This window comes from Ovis aries, chromosome 19 (genome assembly GCF_016772045.2).
Source record: "Ovis aries strain OAR_USU_Benz2616 breed Rambouillet chromosome 19, ARS-UI_Ramb_v3.0, whole genome shotgun sequence".
NCBI lineage: Eukaryota > Metazoa > Chordata > Mammalia > Artiodactyla > Bovidae > Ovis > Ovis aries.
Window position 1 is genome coordinate 28,674,391 of NC_056072.1, and position 4,969 is coordinate 28,679,359.

A 4,969-nucleotide genomic window follows, 5' to 3' on the forward strand; every position below is an offset into this window, starting at 1 on the left:
AATAAAATATATAGTTAATTCATTAAACTAAAACTTGCAGCCAAAAGTACTATATAACTCATGCCTGCATGAAGCTCATCTAACATGTGAATTTTCCTCATAAGGCACTTCACAACCTTATTGCACTCAGCAACACTAGACAAAACTTTAACACTGTGTAAGGGGGAATGCAAGACAGGCAATACTGAAAGTGCATGAGGATAAGGAGGAGCTTCACTATGAAGAAATGAATGCACAACAGCTGACCATCCTGTTGAGGCGAGGCTACGGTACAAGAGAAAGAAGGTTAAAAGAAGACAGTAGGGTACAGTGAAGTTCCTGGTAGGATACAGTGAAGAGACATCAGCGAAGGAGAGAAACAGAAGATGGTGAACAGCCTGGGCTCCTGTGGAGGTGGCCAGGGGGGTGGGGTGGGTGGGAGAGCAGGGGATGAGGCGTGGACTCTACGCGGCCCTATAGAGGCAGCACCGATGGTGGGTCAGCTTATGGAGGCTGCAGAGCCCTTCCCTCCAAGCTTCCCACAGAGTGTGTACTCAGTGAAGGGACAAGAAGAGGGCCCTGCTTTCACCTTCCCTCACCAACTCTGTCACCCGGGTTGGTGCACCAGCCCTGACCCCCAGGTATCTCATTCCCGCTGTGAGAAGTTGAAATCACCTCTAACCAAGAGGAATCTGTGCTAAGCTCCACAAGTGTCTCTCCATGAGAAAAGAGTGCCTGGGAGAGAATCAGCCCAGGAGAAGCGCCACTTCTTGCTAAGAAAACTGGAGGTAAAATATGTTTCTTGAAAACATGAGCATTTAATGCAATCCACTTTAACAAACCGAGAAGTTCAGAAATATTTGTAGCACTGTGGGCCATGCTGAGCCAATGCAGCTGACAGAACCGCTACCCAGAATCTTCCATCAGCTGAAAGCTGACAAACTGACCTAAGGAGAGCAACCAGGGTTTGGTCCAGAAAACCATGGGTGAGGGAAATGAGCCTCTTTGTGGTTACAAATGGCGATGATGGAATACCACACCTCACTGGCAGTTTGGGGGAAATCGTCTAATAACAAGGTAAACGTGATTTTGTCAACCTTTGGAAAGGAGAGTTTCCTACCTCCTGTGAAGATTTGGGGGATTCCAGTTCATACAGCAGATGAGACTTAGATCGCTCACTATTTTAAGCTCCTCAGGCACACTCAGAAAAATTTTCAGGTACTGGTTATACATAATTCATTCTCTGGAGCATAAATAAGCTAAAGAAATGAAGAGACGAAATTTGAAATAAAGGTTAATTGAAGAGGTGGGAAAACAACTCAGACTTGTGGAACTAAAAAGAGAAAACCAGCTGAGGCATTTTCTACCAAGTTGAATAAAAAAGTTGATCATTCCTTCAGGAAGTATTTACTGAGGACCCACTATGTACCCATTCGATGGTTTTAAGGTGTGGCCACAGATTTTTTTTTTTTTTAAGCGAAAGTCACTCAGTTGTATCCAACTCTTTGCAACCCCATGGACTGTAGCCTACCAGGCTCTTCTGTCCATGGAATTCTCCAGGCCAGAATACTAGAGTGGGTAGCCATTCCCTTCTCCAGGGTATCTTCCCAACCCAGGGATCAAACCCAGGTCTCCCGCAATGAGGGAAGATTCTTTATCATCTTATACTTAGTGCATTCAGGCTATGGTAACAAAACACCACAGACTGCGTAGCCTATAGACAACAGAAATTTACCCCAGTTTTGTTGGCTGGAAAGTCCAGCATCAAAGAGCAGCACAGCCACATCGTGGTGAGCGCCTCTTCCTGGTTTACAGCTGACGTCTTCTCACTCTGTCCTCACACGGTGGAAGGGCCAAGGCACCCCTGAGTGGGGAGTCTCTTTTATTGATTCATTGTTGTTGTTCAGTTGATAAGTCATGTTCAGCTCTTGTGATCTGCAACTGCCTGGACTGTAACCCACCAGGCTCCTCTGTCCATGGGATTCTCCAGACAAGAACACTGGAGTAGGTTGCCATTTTCTCCTCCAGGAGACCTTCCCCACCCAGGGATCCAACCCACATCTCCTGCACTGGCAGGCAGATTCTTTACGACTTAACCACCTTGATATTATGTTGGGGCAAACATAACTGCAGTTGCAGAGAGTGATTTTTAAATCACTGTAACTAGGTTCGAATGCATCTTTATTAATCAAAATAGGAACCATTAAAGTCAGCCCATTTTTGCCCATGAGAATTAAGTTTGTTTATTCCTAGAGCATAAAAATCCATGCTTTGGGGTTCCATGAACTCTTGTAAAGCATTTTTCTGCCTTCTGCTGGTTGTGAAAGCATTTTCCCTGCAGAAAGTTGTCGAGATGCTTGACGAAGTGATAAGTCGGTTGCTAAGAAGTAGGTGAATATGGCGGATGAGGCAAAACTTCGTAGCCCAATTCATTCAGCTTTTGAACCACTGGCTGTATAATGCATGATCAGGCATTATCGTGCTGAAGAACCAAGCCCTTTCTGTAGACCAATTCCAGCTGCACGCATTGCAGCTTTCGGTGCATCTCATCAGTCTACTGAGCAGACTTCTCAGAGGTAATGCTTTTGCAGGATTCAGAAATCTGTAGTGGATCAGACTGGCAGTAGACCACCAAACAGTGACCATCACATGTTCTGGTGCGAGTTTGGTTTTGGTAACTGCTTTGGAACTTCTTCTCCGTCCAACCACTGAGCTGGTCATGGCCAGCTGTCATATAAAATCCACTTTTCGTCACATATCACAATCCAATTGAGAAATGGTTTGTTGTTCTGTAGAATAAGAGAAGATGACACTTCAAAACAATGATTTTTTTTTTAATTTGCGGTCAGCTCATGCGGCATCCACTTACCGAGCTTTTTCACCTTTCCAGTTTGTTTCAAATGCCAAATGACTGCAGAATGGTCGATGCTGAGTTCTTGGGCAATTTCTCCTGTAGTTGTAAGAGGATCAGCTTCAATGATGGCTCTCAATTGGTCGTTGTCAGCTTCCAATGGGCAGCCACTGTGCTCCTCATCTTCAAGGCTCTCACCTCCTTTGCAAAACCTCTTGAACTATCACTGCACTATATGTTTGCTAGCAGTTTCTGGGCCAGATGCATCGTTGCTGTTATGAGTTGTCTCCACAGCTTTATGATCCATTTTGAACTCAGATAAGAAAATCACTTGAATTTGCTTTTTGTCTAACATCATTTCCACAGTCTAAAATAAGTATAAAATAAGCAGCAAGTAATAAGTTGTTATCAAAAAACACAAAGCAAGAAATGTATATTAAAATGATGGATAACATAACATTTAAGACTGTACTCCAATATCAAATGGCAAATTCCAAAAATGCAAAGATGATGATTACTTTTGCACCAATCTAACACAAGCACACTAATTCCATTCATGACAACGCCACTCTCATGACCTAATCACGTCTAAAGGCTCCCACATCCTAATCCCATAATCTTCAGGGGTCAGAATTTCAGGTGTGAATTTGGGGAGGCACAGATGTTCAGATCACAGCACACTCTTCCTTCAAAAGGTAGAAGCTAAGTCTCCTTCCCTTGAATGTGGGCCAGACTTAGTGAATCACTTCCAAGCAATGCAAGGTGGCAGGTGTGACCTCGTGCTTCTTCCGAGGTGGAGGCATAAAAGACAGTGTCACTCCCATCTCTGAGGGAAGCCGCCTGCCGTACCATGACGACATTCAAGCAGCCTGTGGAGGGGCCCCTGCGAGCAAGAACTGAGACCTCTCAACAACAAGCACCACCTGTCAGTCACATGAGACGGCAGCCTTGGGCTTGGATCCTTCAGGCCCTGTCCAGCCTTCAGAGGACTGGCGCCCCATCTGACATCTTGACTGCAACCTCATGAGTGCCTGGGAGCCAGAAGTACCCACCATGAAGATACCAATGTTTACCGCCACTCTAAACCAGTAAGTTTGGGAGTCACTTGTTATGTGACTAAAAATAACTAATAGTTTCCTACTTTGCAAAATTCTGGCAACAAACACAGGAGTGAAAACAACACAGTCTCTACCAGAACAAACCTTGACTGTCCACAGTGAAGATTCCGCCAGGGAAAACCAACAGCAACACTACCGTAAGAATGCTAAGAGCTATGACAGGAGAACCTGTCGGTATGAGTGTGGTTACACTGTCATAACAAGCAACCTAAACATTTCAGTAGCTTAACATAGCTCAGCTGATCTCCTGTTCATGTTACTATTTTAAATGCCTCAGGCAAAGTGAAGAAAGTCTGCTACTTGAAAAAGATTTTCCAACACAGCCCAAACTGATTGTGACATATCACTGCTAATTGCTATTAGAGAATCTAAGTAGTGGGCAGGACTTTATCTGGGCTTCCCCAGTGGCTCAGCAGATAAAGAATTTGCCTGCAACGTAAGAGACACGAGTTCGATTCCTGGGTCAGGAAGATCCCCTGGAGTAGGGAATGGCAACCCACTCCAGTATTCTTGCCTGAGAAATCCCACAGACAGAAGAGCCTGGTGGGCTACAGTCCAGAGGGTCACAAAGACTCAGACAAGTCTGAGTGATCAAGCACACATGACTTTATCTAACTTACATTTTCAAAAGATCAAAGCTCAACTGTGGTTGAGAGCGCCCTGCCATCGGAACTGCAGGACTGAGGGTCAGAGCAGCCACCACGTGACTTACTTCAAGCTGCCGCAGCAGAGAAGAAGAGGAAACAGCCAACTGTGACTACTTCTTAAGGCTTCCACTGGTAAGTTATACAGTCATTTGATTGTGCGGAAGTTTGAGGAGGGACAGGGGAATGTAACCCTAACATGTTCCCAGACTAGATATTTATGATCATTCCCAGTGACTATCAGAGATCTGCTGGTGGCTATGAGAATGCAGAGAAAAGAGCGACTGACCTCCCCCTGGAGTAGAAAGGGTCAGAGCTGGCTTTGCAGAGGAACAAATGCTAAGTAGGAAGAGTTTATATACTAGTCAAGTACAGAA

General features: G+C 44.9%; 1 pseudogene; it reads right to left on the bottom strand.

Moving 5' to 3' along the window:
* Positions 1-2,163: 2,163 nt before the first annotated feature.
* LOC121817224 (histone-lysine N-methyltransferase SETMAR-like) lies at positions 2,164-3,191 on the bottom strand (annotated as a pseudogene).
* Between the last annotated feature and the right edge of the window lie 1,778 nt (positions 3,192-4,969).